The 16,690-nt window shown below is 39.2% G+C and overlaps 1 long non-coding RNA gene across 2 annotated transcripts in view; it reads right to left on the bottom strand.

Moving 5' to 3' along the window:
- The window catches only part of LOC118536353 (uncharacterized), a 244,237-nt gene that overhangs the window by 115,308 nt on the left and 112,239 nt on the right, over nt 1-16,690 (bottom strand). For both annotated transcript variants that reach the window (XR_013447746.1, XR_013447747.1), the window contains exon 3: nt 14,502-14,590. This is a non-coding gene — a long non-coding RNA (uncharacterized LOC118536353). The remainder of the gene's footprint in view (nt 1-14,501; nt 14,591-16,690) is intronic.

Here is a 16,690-nt window from a genome sequence, read left to right on the forward strand (position 1 = left end):
GGGTCTACATTTACTGGAGTTAGATATTCAGAGACCAAGCTGAGCGAGGTCAGAGAATGTCCCAACCCCAGAAGGGTGATTTTTCCATCTAGTCCCTACATTATCCTCTATGGAGATCTGTGAAAAGCCCACGTCTAGGCCCTAATCTCAGATTATTCAGATTCTCTAACGCTGTTGCTGGAAATGAATGCAGGATTTTGATTCAAATACAAAGTTGATCTATTTCCAGTGTTGTTATGCAATACACTGAATGTTCATTCTAGACGAGCAACCATGCTAAAAGTGTTATCAGCATGTATTTTTTTTTCCTTGAAACCATTTTATAGATGAGAAAATTACACCTTGCCCAAGGCCATGCAAAAACTAACAGTCAAAGCTGGGATTCAAGCTGTGGGCCACCAAACCCCAAACCCATTCACAATCCCTACCCTATATGGCTTTTCAATGCCCCTGCCTCTTGCTACTGTTGCCATAAATACAACTTACTCTTTAGGACTTGTCTGCTCTGAAAGAATACCATAGACTGGGGGGCTTATAAACAAACACTGATCTATTTCCCACAGTTCTAGAGGCTAGGAAATCTAAGGTCAAGGTGCTGGCAGATTCTGTGTCTGGTGAGGACACACATTCTGGTTCATAAATAGCTGTCTTCTCACTGTGTCCTCCGAAGAGGGAAGGATGGAGAAGCTCCCTGGGGTCTCTTATGAGAGCACTAATCCCATCAGAAGTCTCCACCCTCCTGACCTAATCACCTCCCAAAGGCTCAACCTCTAAATGCTACCATATTGGGGATTAGGTTTCAAAATATGAATTTGGCAGGGAGTGGGGGAGAAGACAAAAGTTCAGACCACTGTAGCATCATTAGAGTCAAACAATTCAGTAGAGAGCTCAGCTCAGCCATTTCTCCAAATATAGCTGGCCTAGACCTAACACAGGAGACAAAGGCCATTAAGATGAGAATCAATCCAACTCTTTCCTGATGTCATTCTGCAGTAAGGAAACAGACCCTACATGAAAAATTACTCCAGTGCTCCCCTCCCAGTAGGATGCTGACATTTCTCCACATTTCTCATACTATCCTAATAGCAGTCACATACAACACTGGAACAAAAGATTCTGAAGCTCAAGCTAGCCAGGTTTGTCGATATTATTATGCCTGTGTGTGTATGTGTTATAAAGATGTGTCTTTCCTTTATTTTTATTTATTTTTAAATATTTTATTTATTTATTTAGAGAGAGAGGAGTAATGGGTGTAGGGGCAGAGGGAGAGAGAGAATCTCGAGTAGACTCCCTGGTGAGCATGGAGCCCAAAGTATGCTCAATCTCGCCAACCTGAGATTATAACTTGAACTGAAATGAAGAGTCAGACACTTAGCTGACTGAGCCACCCAGGCGCTCCATGTCTTTCCTTTTTTAGCATCAACTTAAATTTGTAAAATCAAGGCAAACTACCACAAAGAAATGAAACTGGAAATAGAATCTGTCATAATCTCCTTCTTCAGAGTTCCACAGCTTGGATTAGGATAGTTGTTTAAATTAGAAATCCGTATCTGAGTAGCTAGGAAAAGGGGCTCAGCTGCTTTTAGTGCTGCCACTTTCAGATTTCAAGAATGCTTAAATACACGTACAGCCTAAGCAGAGAAGAATGCGTTACCACCACAGCTCTAACCCACTGACATATATCATATGTGTTGGAAGGTAATCAGTATTTTTCTCCTAGCACTAATGGGATAAATGCATGTGCTGAATTTCCAAGAGAATGACTAAAGAACACACAGCATGAGAAATGTCAGGACACTTCTGCCCCAAATTTAAGCGGCCCTGGATATCCACTGACTTCTGAAATGACTAGGTCAACACGAGCAAACCAATCTTTCTTGGCAACTTCAGCAGCATCCCACAGTATCATGAGTATCCAGTAGTCCAAGCTGTTCAATTTGATCGTGAAACAAGGTCTCTGACACTTTCTCCCCAGACCCAGACATTGGCCAGTCTCTCCTCCACTGGTGATCACATTTCCCCCATCTGTGAAATCAGAAAACTCTCTCCTCCGCAAGGAAGGGATAATGGATTAATTATCTACTGTCTGCCAAAGGATCATCAATTTCTCTGGGGGAAATATCCAAAACAGTTATGGATAGTAACATACAGAAATGTGCCCCCCTGCTGTTTTCTCTCTTGGCCAACTGGCAGCTACTGGAAGATGAAGGGCTTCAGAAAACGCTGCCTCAAAACTTCAGGGTTCCAACAACATGCAATCATAGCACAAAATATTTCACTTGGCCTTTGGTGTGAACAGTCATCCCATCTCTTCTTCTTTTACTCTTAGAAAACTTTGTGCAGGGTGGATCATCTGTCTTTAGAGATAGGACACCTCTGAGCTTCTACAACACAAGCAGTAACTTAGGAAGTGTTTTTCAAAATCAAAAAGGTCTATGTCACCAACAGCAAAGAAACCTGAATAGATTAAGGGTATTTATTAAACTTCCCACTACTGGTAAAGGTAGATTCCCATGGGCATAGAATACTTCAGGAGAGTAAGTTGCAGACAGGGTTATGCCCCATGACTACTGAATGACCTTTCCTCCTTTACGGTTCTGACACTCTGCTCTCTTAGCATGACCAGCAGTGTGGAAGGATCCTAGGGCTCAAATAGAAGCTGTATAAATACTCTTTACTTGTGACCAGGGAGCCAGAGACTCCATGAGCCACCCTGCTTCACTTCCTCAAGTCACATTTACATCTGGGCCTCATTTCTTTTCTTAAACAGATTTTTTAAGGTATTTTTAGGTTCACAGAAAAATTGAACAGAAAGTACAGAGATTTGCTATATACATGCCCCCCACATGCACAGCCTCCTCACTATCAACATCCTGCCCAGAGTGGTGGATGTGTCACAATTAATAAGCTTACACTGACACATCATTATCACTTAGAGACCGTGGATTCATCACGGTTCAGTCTGGGTGTTGTACAGTCTACGGGTTTTGACAGAAGTATAATGACATGTATCTACCACTATAACTTGACAGAATAGTTTCACTGCCCTAAGAACCTCTTGTGTTCCATCTATTCATCCCTCCTCGTCCCCCACCCTGAACCCTGCAACCACTAATCTTGTTACTATCTGCATCGTTTTGCCTTTTTAAGAATGGTATATAGTTAGAATCATGCTATATGGAAGTTTCCAAATAGGCTTCTCTCAGCAATAGGCATTTAACCTTGACAGCTCATTTCTTTAGTGCTGAGTAATATTCCATTGTCCAGATATACCACAGTTTATTTATCCATTCAGTAACTAAGGGACTCTCGGTTACTTCTAAGTTTTGGAAATTACGAATGAAGCTGCTGGGAACATCTGTGGGCAGGTTTTTGTGTGGACATCCATTTTCAACTCATTTGGGTAAATACTAAGGAGTACACTGTTGGATCATATGTAAGAGTCTGTTCAGTTTTATAAGAAACCACCAAACTGTCTTCCAAAGTGGCCCTCATCTCTTCCTTTTATCCAGAGGAAATTTGCCTTAGGGCTCCAAATTTCTCCTGTTCATTGTATCATCATCTTTACCATCATCTGAATGGAACCAGGCCTGGAGCTGGGATACCTCTGACCCCTTCCTCACCTCTTGGATCTCTGGTCAGGGCCCCCTGGAAAAAGGTGCTGACTCTGAGCAGTACAGCATTAATCAGGTGGCCAAAAGTCCTAGCCAGAAACCCTCCAACATCTGTTTTGTGTCAGCAAGAGGCTGCATCCCAATCATGGTTCAGTCAGTGTATTGAATGGGCCATTTTTCCTAAATGCAAGCCAAGCTTGAGGATCAAGACTCACCAAACCTCTTCAGCAATTTGCATGTTGGGCTGTCAGGGTGCTCACCTTTAGTAGTTGGTCACCTTCCATCAAGCTCTTTAGAATTTTCTCAGTTTGAGAAACACCTCACTGTCTTCAGCTAGGTTAAAAGGTCTGGAGCAGGAGAAAGTCTCTAGTTTACTATGTAGGGATTCCAATTCCCACATGAATTCTTAACTGGATGAATGAATGATGAACAGACACCTCTTCTACAGAGATTTAGATGTACACACATCCTCTTACCCGAGGGGCCCTGCTGAGCCAGTCAGTCTCAAAAATGAACACAAAAGGAGACATCATGGTCACTGAGACCTGCTCAGGATTCTCTTAAAGACAGAGCACTGCCAGAAAATATCAACATGTTAATTCCACAGTCTAAAGAGATATACACATAAACCTGCAAACATATACAGTAATGAAATGCAAAGATCATAATAGCCACATCGTAACTGGATGGTCCCTGATTAGCAACTTACTAAACAGGATGTAAGTATGAAAATCAGGATTAGTAAACAATTTTTTTTGGCTGGTCTTAATTGTGCCAATATAAGGTAAGCTTGTATTTGATTAAAATTATTTTGAGATCTTGTTGCCATAAGTAAAAACATCCTGTGTTGAAACTGCACTTCTGAATAAGAGGCAGAAGAGAGGGGCAGAGTACACGATACTGGGACAGGGCCTCAGAGCAAACATGTGGCACAATCATACTAGGTATTGAGGAGTGTTCGGTAATGGGTCCTCTGCACTGCTCTGAGTGGAGTACAGTGACCTGGGGAAATAGTTGAGGCCAGGAGGACACCCAGGCCAGAAGAGGCAGGGGGAGAGGGCAGGTACTGGAACCCAGAGAGAACTGTGCATAAAGGACAGCCTTGACATCCAGAGACACATGCAGCCAACCTATAGCAAGAGGACAGGGAGGGAGCAAGGGAAATAAATACCCCAACCCATTCTCCTCCCAAAGTCCAATACCCTGCCTCGGCCTTTCCCTAGTAGAACCTGTCTGGGAGACAGAGCAAGGGTAGCCCGTGATGCAGAGAATAGCATGAAGGAGCAATTGCCTTACTTAGGCTTAAATCTATGCAAGCTCTGTTTCTTATTAGCATGATTAAAGTGCCTCTCTTTAATATTCAACTGCTTAACTAACCTTTTGGTTTAATCACAAAGGAATGTAACTCTTCACAGTAAAGCTTTTGATGACCACAAACATGGTAAGACATTTGCTATAGGAAACCATACTCACTTAAATTAAAAAAATGTTATCTGAAGTTAAATTTACACACTGAAGTTATAAATGTGCTCACCAACATCAACCTTATAATCAATCCAGCCCTCTGTAAATGAATTCATCCTTTTTGTGTACATGAATTCATCACGTGGGTTTTCTTTTAAGCAGAGAGCACTCCGGCTAGTGTCCTATAGCTATAGAAAAAAAAATTAGTCTCACCTCTGACAAATTTATCTAAACATATCACAAAGTTACTTTGCTTTTTCATGCAAGATAATTCTTTATGCTCTTGAGAACTTGCCTGTTTTTTATACTTATATAAATTATGGTTAGACTTCTTAGACTTTGAAACATACAAAAAAATCCCGAATTATTAAGATTTTTTTACACTAAATGGTCTTTTATTTAAAATCACCCAAATAAAGGTGACTCCAGACCTTTGTAGGATATGTAAAGCAATTACCTGGGGTCAGAGGAATAACAATAAAATATTGATGTGTACGTCTGTCTCTTTGAAACTAATCTGTCTGTAAGAAATGTCAGCGAAAGGATAAAGCACAGATCCAAAGTATTCAGGATATACTCTGTTCTCTTTATGCCTAACCTTTGTGGCAGACATTAGCCCTGTGGTACCAAGACTCTGGAAAATTGACTTAGTAACACTCCTTAATATGTACGCATCTAGGACAATACTGTAGGAAAACATTAATGGTGTATTTGCCTAGGGCACTTAGCCCCAAAAGACAATGCAAACACATTTTATTAGACTTAAGCATCTATTTTTATGCTTTTATTTTTTAATGCAAATTATGTAGGTTTCTTTGTATACTTATGTACAAGCAAATAAAAAGAGAATTGATTCTCTTCCTAAGGAGTATGCCTAAGCAAGTAGTTACAGGTCAGTTCTAGAACCTTTTCTCTAGAACCCCTCTGTGCTTGTTGGTCCTATCCTCCAAAGTCCCGTTCTCCATCCAAACCCTGTACTGCTCAGTTCTTAGAAGGGATTTGGTGGTGGTGTTTTTACCAATGCTTTTGCTCCAAGTCAGATGTTATCAAATCCTTCTTTGTCATCCTCCAACTTGAGATTGGGTTTAAAATAAAAGAAAGCAGACACATTCAGTTTCATGAAACTACACTTAGAGTGATAAAGTTTGAAAACAGAAAGATGGACAGGAGAGACCAAAGGCAAACAAAAAGAGAGTGGCACTATTATTAGATGAGGTAGAATGTAAGATTATAGTGTCCAATAAACTGTCACCTTGACTTGATCCTGTACAACTTGCTCAACCCTTTCTAGGTAGCCATTATTAAAAACTAGTGTGTGTCCTTCCACGCCTTTCCCCATGATCATAGAATTACACACATACACACACGTAACTTGGTTTGGGGGATTATTTTTATATACAAATGATTTTCATATTAATAGTCTTTACAGGTACCATTTCACACTTACACATGGAAATCTCACCAAGAAAGCTGGCAGATCTAATGCCTTCTTTGATTACACACAATTTGAAACTTTAATCTTACATTCTGTCTCATCTAATAATATTGCCACTCTCCTCTTTTTGTTTGCCTTTGGTCTCTCTTGTCCATCCTCCTATTTTCAAATTTTATCACTTTTAAGAATGTTATCTGCTTTCTTTTATTTTAAAACCCAACCTCTCAGTTTCTTTCAATAAGAGAATTTGACTAAGTCATATGCAACAATTTATATACTTTATTTTATTCTTTGCCTCCTACTTGGTTTACTTATTTTCATTTTCTTATGGTTTCCTCATTCTTTTCTCTTGCTTTGGCTGTTTTGCCAGTTATTCCCTCTTTCCTCTGCATTTCCCTTGAAATTCTGTATTTTCCCATTCTACCATTCCAACGCTCATAAGCAAACACTTGTCTCTTTTTATATGAAACCAAAATAACTCTTTCTCCCAACTTAGATAAGCTATGTCTCCACTATGTGTTCTTCCCCCCTGCCCTCCCCAGCAAGTCCACACTAAAAGACTTGACTTTGTCCGCTCTCGCTCTCGATGATGAGTACTGTAGAATGAGCTCTTTACTCCAGCCCACTCTACCCACACCTAAATTCTACGTTTCTAGGGCAAACATTTAGTAACTACACTCTTCCCTTCTTCTACATCCCTTCTGTTCTAACACTGTGAATTTAGCACTTAAATGATGCATTCCTTGTTCCATTATCACTATCCATTTACATGCATTTAATATACATTTGTGTATTTTTATACCTACTTATGTACATTTTAAAGTTTATTGTTTGCCATTCTTTCTTCTTTTTATCTCCATTTATACCGAGGTTTCTTCTGCTGTAAGATTTTCAAGTACCTTTTCCATTTGGGGTGTGTGCTTGACATTCTCCCTGAATCTTTGCAAATCCACAAATCTTTCTCTTCCCTTAGCAGATGAGTTACATCAACATTCTCGGCTTGCACCCGATTCCCCCCCGGTGGTCTACAACAGTGAGTTCAACATCTTCTGGCTCCCAGAGTTCCAGTATCATTTTTCTTCCTTTGTAAGTAGTCTATTTTTCTCTTCAGCCTGAAATCTTGCAAGATTTTCTCTTTCCATCTTCTACCTTCTCAAAAATTTTCTAGGCCTATCCTTCACATTTTCCAGCCTTTTCTATCATCTTTTACATTTTCCTGAATTTCTTCTGATTACTCAGTTAAAAAGTTGCCAAGCTAAAAATTTTCCAATTTTAAATTGTTACTTAACCCACCCTCTTTAAGCATGTTACCATGCTCTATTCTCTTCTCCTCATGCTTTGTAAATGAGAAATATGCAACGAATGTTTGCACATTTACTCACTCTCCAGAATGTGTTGAGCACACACTGTGTGTCAGGAACTCTTCTAAGTGCTGGAGGTACAATAATATCTTTTTTAAAGACCAAAATGCTTGCCCTTATTGAACTTGCTATTTTTTCATCTCCCATCTTCTACCCACTGAAATCTACTTCCACCCGTCCACTAGGCCAGAATTGCTCTAGCAAAGATAGGGAACGAACTGTAATTGCTAAACCCACGCCTACTTCAGCAATCTGGGGCATTTGTCACTTTGTTCAACATCTTCTTGATTGTGATAATGCAACTGTATCAGTGAAGATGACTTCCATTGCAAATAAAGGAAAACTCAACCAAACTGGCTTTAAACAGTAACAATCTGTAAACGAATATAACTGAAATTTTCAGTTAAGATAGGTTTCAGAGCCAATTTGATTAGGCAGTTCATCAAGAACCTGGTTTCTTTCCTACTATTCTGCTTCTCTGGTGTAAGTTTCATCCTCTGCTGTAACAGTTTCATGTTTCACATTAACAGGCCACACCTCTCAGAATAAGATCGTCTCTCAGGAGTTTTTCCCCCCAAAAAAATCTCTAGCAAATTTCCTATCATGTCCAATTAAATTTAATTGGGTCTTTACCCCTTCCTCAATGAATCCCTCTCACCCTGGAAATGCTGTGTTCTGATTGTCTCAGATTTGGGTTCTTTGACCCCATCATTATGGCAACGGTATAGGATTACTCTGAATGGCTATATAAACCAGGACTCATCCCTAGAGCTGGGTTTAAGTCAGCTTCTTAGGAAACACGTCAGTGACATAATGGAAAGATATGTGGATGCCCCCCAAAAATCTGGGTACTGTTTGGAAGGAGGAGGTAGGGGAATTATTGCTGGGTTGATCATGCACAAATGCTAATCAGTTTCCTCCTAGACCATGAATTAAATTTTGTGGCTGCCTACAATTTCAAAGTACAGCAATTCTGGGTATTTTAATCTGCTATTTCATGATTTTAACTACCACCTGTATCATGGGCACTCTCAAATCTGCATTGCAATCTCAGCTTCTTTCTTGGAATCTAACTTTGTATTTCCAGCTATCTTGGCTTGTCAGTACTTCAAATATAACTCATCCAATATCTGCATAGACATGACCAGCAATCCAAGATAGAATCCTCACAAAAACCTTTGGTCATCATCTCTTTTGCTTAATATTCGCTCCAAAATTGCGGAGGCATTTGCTATCTGCACCAAATATTTGGATCTCCTTTATTAATGTGCCCCTTGCGTAGCTGCATATTATAGTCACTTAGGCACCTGAGAGTTTCATGGAGGTGAAATTTTTTTTAAAGATTTATTTATTTATTTATTTGAGAGCGAGAGAGTGAAAGAGCGAGCACAAGCAGGGGGAGGGGCAGAGGGAGAAGCAGGTACCCACTGAGCAGGGAGCCCAACGCCAACTCGGGGACTCAATCCCAGGACCCTGGGATCATGACCTGAGTCAAAGGCAGACGCTTAACCAACTGAGCTACCCAGGTGCCCTTCATCAAGGAGAAATTTGTTTAACCTTTGCTTCTGACTACCTCTTTTGTCCCAAAGCTCTATCTGCTCTTACAACTATCAAGTCAACGTGGTAAGCCAGCTCAGTAGTATGGAAAGATTAACGTCCTTACCTTTTGTTCTTAAGCTTTCCTTGAAGTTTTGACCAGAGCTAAGTAATCGAACATACTTTACTCTTTTGTATCTTCGTATCGGTGCTCTCCTGGCTGGAATTTTCTTTTCTCCTTGGGCTCCTGCATGAAGTGTTCCCTGACTCACCCCAGACAGATGTTACTGTCTGGCAGAGTTACTGACTCTCTTTCCCGACACCTTACACAGACTTAATCCTCTAGTACTGAGATTATCTACTGTTGTCCAGACACACTACATCATAATTAGTTTTATGTCCACCTCCATAGCAAATGGCCATGTCCTTGTTAGGTATGCAAAGATGCAGTATGTTCCAAAGAATGGAAGAAAGGAAGGAGGAGGACTGTACTGCCATAATAATGCAGTATTGTGATCTTAGAGCATTGCCTTCAATTTTTGGTGGACAGATTTTATATGAACAAAAGGGAATAATCTGAGGATGAAAATAAGGATCTGTATCTAAATCCTTCTATTAATTACAGTTATGTACTAGAGCCCCAAACTCAGCAAATTCTCTTTTCTCTCTGGATCCAACAACAATAATTTACAAATGCAGATCATTCTAATCAGCCAAATTTTTTAGGCTGGCTCTGGAGCAATATGGGATATGCAGTTCAGTGAAAACGCTGGGACTGAAATGAGGCATGTTACATTAGTAATGTGGCTCTGGTTTCACGTGCTACAGTACAGATTTGCATAGGCACTAAATTAGAGACAAAAATCTCAGGAGGATGGCAGATATCTTTCTGCCCCATTTAACAAACACAACTTTTTCTCGTTTCTTGGAGATTGAGCTCTTGTTTCACTTTCTTATTGCCTATCAATCAGCTTGAGAAGACATTTGCAATTGTATTTCCTTCATAAAGACATAAGTCGGACAGCCGCCGACGACACTCATCTAAAAGCTCCTTTCTAAATTACCTCTGTCAGACTGTGTAGAAAGTAAAAGGCACACTTCAGTCTTATTTGATTAAATCAGGGAATGTACCAGCCAGCCAAAGAATGGAAAGTCCTTTCCATTTATATGCTCCATTAACTGCACTTCACTGAAAAAATAAATCTCAGTGCAATTCTTTACCTCGCTCCTCTAATTGCTACTTACAAATTCTTTTCTCTCAATCATTCTGTCTTTCATAAATCAGGAAGCAAAAGCATTTGAGGCCAAGGCCCGGGCTCTAATTTAACATGATTTGCCACCATGCCACTATTAATGCCAAAGACAAATAATATACCAAATTACTATGGGAACCAGGGCATGAGAAGGTGAAAGCCCTCCCTTCCATAAGATAGGTGGGGCTTTGTGGAACCTTATGCAACACCATCAGGGGCCATGTCATTTTGGCAAAATTCCTCAGAATCTTCTCATTCCCAATCCGGGAGCTGTGTTGGCCCATCCTGCATTCCCTGAAACCTAACACATAATTGGTTCTTACTTCCAAAGGAGAAATTATAGGGTAATCATTCACATTGCAAAGAGATTATTCGTTATATGTTCACTTTCAAGAAACAAAGCATGTGACAAAATACTAAAAAACCAACTTAGAAAAGAGATCAACAGAGGGTTATTACTACCATTAAAATATTTTACTTTACAAAAGCACTCATCTCAAAATTCTCTAAAGTATATAGTATCCTTTTACCTTGAATTCTTATCTACATCTAGATTATAATTTCAAAATTGGAAGTGAGGTCACATAGTTAAATCAGTCAGAAATAAAAAACAAGTATCTTTATAGTTATAAATCAATGGAAAGAAATTACCCTGTTTTCTAAAACATTAATTCACCCAGTGCTTCAGTGATAAGGCTTGTTTCCAGTGATATAAAACTACCCCAATACATGCATCTGTGTTGTGCCCCCTACATCCAAGGAAAGAGTTCTCCTACAACTCTTCTCCCCGCTCCCCACCAAATATTTCTTCCTCAGCCTCATCTACTTATATTTGCTCTGTTTCATCCTCATCCTCATGCAAACAAAAAATGTCAATTATAAGGAAAGAAATCATTGAATTTCCACTGTAAGAAAAATATTTCTTGAGAGGAAGAGACAAAGAAAATGCAAAGCACCGTACTAACATGATAATATATAATTGCTTTAGAGAAAAGAAAACTCAATTGTATGTATGTTAGTGAATGGGGTCATTTGTTTGCTTTTCTGAAATGTTTTCTCCATTTTATTCAGAAAATGCCTTAAAGAGTTGAGCTGAAGTAAGCAACCGCATTCCCCTTTGCTATAGTTCTATAAAACGTCAAGTCAAAATTGGGGCACAAATGCACTGCTGGTTACCAGAGTAGACAAATCTTTGCCACACATGCTGATTTCATCGGGATTCAAATTATTGCTAACAGTCTTGGGTTCGTTAAATTCAAAACATATTTTATGGAATATTTTGGCCCTTCAATTTTTTTTTTTTTTTTAAAGATTTTATTTATTTATTTGACAGAGAGAGACACAGTGAGAGAGGGAACACAAGCAGGGGGAGTGGGAGAGGGAGAAGCAGGCTTCCCGCGGAGCAGAGAGCCCGATATGGGACTCGATCCCAGGACCCTGGGACCATGACCTGAGCCGAAGGCAGTTGCTTAACAACTGAGCCACCCAGGCGCCCGGCCCTTCAATTTTAAAACCATGTGTGCTTTAATGAAAATTTAAATTCAAGAGAGTTTGATTTCATTTGAAATCATTAAGATTTAGGTAAGCTTCTTGATGTTGACCAAAAAGGTCTGCCAAACCTACAGAATAATGTTGAGTGAGAGGACTGGCAGTCAATGAGAGGCCAGTGTTGGAACGAGGGCACTCCTGAAGGAGTGGGCGCAGTGGTCTGTAGACTCCAACAAGTCAGCTGTGAAACTCTGGAGGAGCGGAACAGCCCGGAGGGTGCAGATTTATTTTTTATAAAGCGTCCAAATCATTTGGCACACCTACTTGCCTTTTTTAGTAGAAGAAATACAGTTTCTCACATCTATCTTTTCTAGTTATGTGCATGTCCATGCATGTGTGTGCATACACACCACTGTATTAATAAAACACAAATTTCTTGAATAGGGAGTTTTTTCAAGTTTTTTAAAAAGTAAGTCATTTCCTTAGATGACTATTCAAGTATTAGGTGAGCCATGAAGTCAGCAGAAGACCTTGTGCTAGAATACTACTACTGGGTGGCTCAGTCATTAAGCGTCTGCCTTCGGCTCAGGTCATGATCCCGGGATCCTGGGACTGAGCCCCGCATCGGGCTCCCTACTCCATGGGAAGCCTGCTTCTCCCCTCTCCCTCTGCCCCTGCTTGTGTTCCCTTTCTCGTTGTGTCTCTCTCTGTCAAATAAATAAATAAAATCTTAAAAAAAAAAAAATGTATTGAGCACTTATCACATGCCAAACACCCTGCTGATGACCCCCCCAAACATCTCATTTAATCCTCAAAACAACTGCATGAAGTGAACATATATCAGACCTCACACCTTTTCCAAAGTCACACACATCCTTTCTACTTATCCTTTAAAAAGCAGTTTAGAAAGGAATGTATGAAAGTAGGCCATGCTGGGAGGCTTTTGTTTCAGGCTTTATCGCTTCAAAGAATTGGCATCCCTGACATGATAGGCAGAGGGAAGTGCCATTTATTTGTGCCAGGATCAGAACCTGATGGTGATAGTCTGCATACTAGAGAGTCAAAGTTCAGGAACTAAACACTGTACCAGGTTCAATCTAACATAACAAAAAACACCAGGGGTAAGACTTTTTGCAACAGTGTTATATACTGTATCATTATTCAAAATATTCACTGCTCCTCTGTGGGAGAATTGTTTTTTATCTCCCTTTCTGTTGACAACAGATTTAGCCACCAGACTTGCTTTGGACAATGAAATGTGAACAGAAGGTGAAACATGTCACTTTTCAGAGGCGTTCAGATCCAGCACATGAATCGCTGTGTTTCCATGTTCCCTTTATTATGAGCCCAGCAGTGCCCCTGACAGGAACTTCTCCATCAGCCTACGTCCAAGATTGAAGACAACAGATGGCAAAACCCCAGACAGCCCATGGTGAACATATAAATGAGAATGAGAAAAATCAACTTTTTATGGTGTAAAGCCCCTAAGTTTGGTAGGTCATTTGTTACCACACATTAACTTTGTCTATCCCTACAGATACAAACAATCCAACACAGTGATTAGAGGATGAAGTCAACAAACTGCCTGGCCTCAAATCACAATTCCAGCACTGTTATTTATGTTATTGAAATTTAGTTCCAAAAATCTGACCCTTAAATAAGCTGAGCAAATGTATAACAAATTAAATTTTGTCCCTTGCATACTCCCACTGGCTAAATGGACAAATAAGTAGGATGGATAATTTACAATTGGTTTACATGAACCAAAATAGGTTACAAAGCTCATACATCTCAAAGGCTTTTGTAGAAGTGTTTCCAATACATAACCATGTTGTATATTTCAAGTTCTAAGTGACTTTGGTGCCGTAATTCCTTTCAATAACACTTATCTAGTGTTTGTTCTGTATTTGAGTTGTGTATCTGTTTTTTTCTTTCCGTTACTGGAATTATAGAACATTATTATTTCTCTATTTCTGGTCTTCTTCAGACGTTGAAGTATCATACTCAGAAAATAATGGTATGTGATTTTCTGGTAGGTCCTTTGACCATATTTAATAATTCATTTCTTATCCCTGTTTATCATACTTATAAGTTTTGATAAGGAAAAACATCTGTTCAGGTAATTATACCCTAAAGTGCTTTCAAAGTGATTTGGAGTTGCTTGTAGATACCACCACAGGGCCAAGGATAAATTGAGAAATGGGTGCAAAGGAGAATAAAGGCAGGCCTGTTAGAGGGATTCAATACATAAAACTTGAATCCAGCAGGAGCTTACATAGTTATAAAATGCTCTATTAATTCCACTTTGAGATTCCTAGTGCCCAAAGCAAAGAGAGAAACAATCACTTACCAGATACGTAATGTCCCAATAATTGTAATAAGCAATCACTCAAGAGAAGCACAACTTCTTACGTCATGGGAATCTGTCCAGCTTCTCCTCTGTGGGCCAACACAGAAAATGTGAGATAGCGTCCTTAGCAGTGTCCTTATCAATAGCCCTACAAACACAACAGCAAAATACAGATTTCCTACTCTGCATTCTATTAAGACTTTAATTCCATCCTATGACTTGAGAAAATATCCAAGATGATATATCCGTTCAAGTGATTTATTTGCAGTAAGCTTACAAAGCTGTTTAAGTCATGTTTAAGTCATCCTTACGTATAATGTGCCATGTGGCATTTCTGAACTAAATACAAAAATAAGTATTGAAACACTGATCATGGTTGTAGATACTCTGTAGTGTGTGTGCTACAATTTATTTAGGCCTAGATGTTGGAAAAACATTCTGGTTTATTTGCAAAAGAATTTTGAATAAGCAAGATCAAATTCTTTTATTTAATTCAACTCAAGATCATACTCTTCTATTCAATCCAACAATCTCTACATCCCTTGCCATCAACATTTTTTTCTATTGTCATCTCCAATTAATAGTTATTTTTCATTTCAATTTTCTGAAGCCATTCTTCTTTCTATTACAGACTTCACTGGCTAGGCACCTCATTTAAGGTGGCAATCACACAAAACTATCCAATGAGTATAACTCATTACAGATGTCTTAGGTGTTCACATAAAAACTATACAATATTATTGCTGTTGGCACTTGTCTTCAGAGCGCCTTGCTGTCTATAGAGTTTTTCTGGCCTTGCTTGTCTTACTACATGAATGTCAATGATTCTCATGGTAAAACAGTGCCTTGTTGAAGAACATCAACAAAAGCAGTCCAGAAGATGGGGGGTGGAGAAGATCAGTGAAATAATGAATAGATTTCAGTATGTCTCTGAAATCTTGGACTCAAACTTGGGCAAATGTCTTCAGAAGCCATAGAATGAACAGATATGAAAAAAATCTTCATTTAGATTTGTAAGGTCATTTCATTCTGTTATTCACTTCTAAATATATCAGGTTTTTAAAAATAGTTTATATTTATTTATTTGAGAGAGAGAGGGAGCAGGGGGAAGAGGCAGGGGGAGAAGGAGAAGCAGAGTGCCTCCTGAGCAGGGAGCCCCATGTGGGGCTCAATCCCAACACCCAGAGATGAAGGCAGATGCCCTACTGACTGAGCCACCCAGGTGCCCCTAAATATATAAGGATTCAGAAATTATTTCACTGTGGGAATTCAATATTCTTGTTTGTTTGACCCAGAGTAAATTGGTTAATCTTCTTGTGCCTCTGTTTCCCCATCTTTAAAATATAGATTGCAATAAGGCCTACTTCGTAGGGTTGTTGTGAGGAATATGTGTGTTAAAATTCATAAACCACTTAGAGTCATGCTTGGCAACAGTGTGAGCGTTACAAAGTGCCTGATACAAAAGTTTTATTCTTATCACTCTCTATATTTTTTCCTTATCGACTATTCAATAGCCTGAAATGATAGACATGGGCCCCATGAAAATTAAAACACATTTTTAATTTTTCAGATGAATGCCAAATTCTATTTCATTAGGAAGAAATGAGGCTACAAGTTTTCCTTTTCTCACACACACTGTTTTAATCAATAGACAACATGACATTTTAATCAGTGATAATTCAAGAAAGATTTGTTATTGCTAAGGACTCTTCACAAATTAGTACTTTTTGTTAAAGGCCCGAATAAAGCCAACTACAGTTTTAGATTTTTTTTTAATTTAAAGACCCTTGTCCTCCATCCAGCTTGTCCCTGAAGACTCTGTTCACGTATCCCTAGCCTGACAGCAGGTTACAGTGAAAAGAGAATGGGTGTGGAAATCAAAAACTTGTCCTAAACTGATGGTATCATTCACTGGTTCTTTCAACAAAGCTTGTCCCCTTTATGAACTTAGTTCCCTGCAAGGGCTAAATGGAGATTCTCCTTTATAATTATAAAACTCCATAATTCTCAGGAGCTTTTCACATGTTATCTATAGATGTTTGACAATGTGACATTAACTCCTCCACAGTTATACATCTACATACAAAATTGGACAGAAGATGAATTCTCCTCATCTGGATCATTCATGTATTACCCAGATTTGTATGCTTTCAAGAGAAAACAAAATAGTTCTGTAGAGGGCAAGATGG

Source organism: Halichoerus grypus, chromosome 5 (genome assembly GCF_964656455.1).
Source record: "Halichoerus grypus chromosome 5, mHalGry1.hap1.1, whole genome shotgun sequence".
Lineage (NCBI taxonomy): Eukaryota > Metazoa > Chordata > Mammalia > Carnivora > Phocidae > Halichoerus > Halichoerus grypus.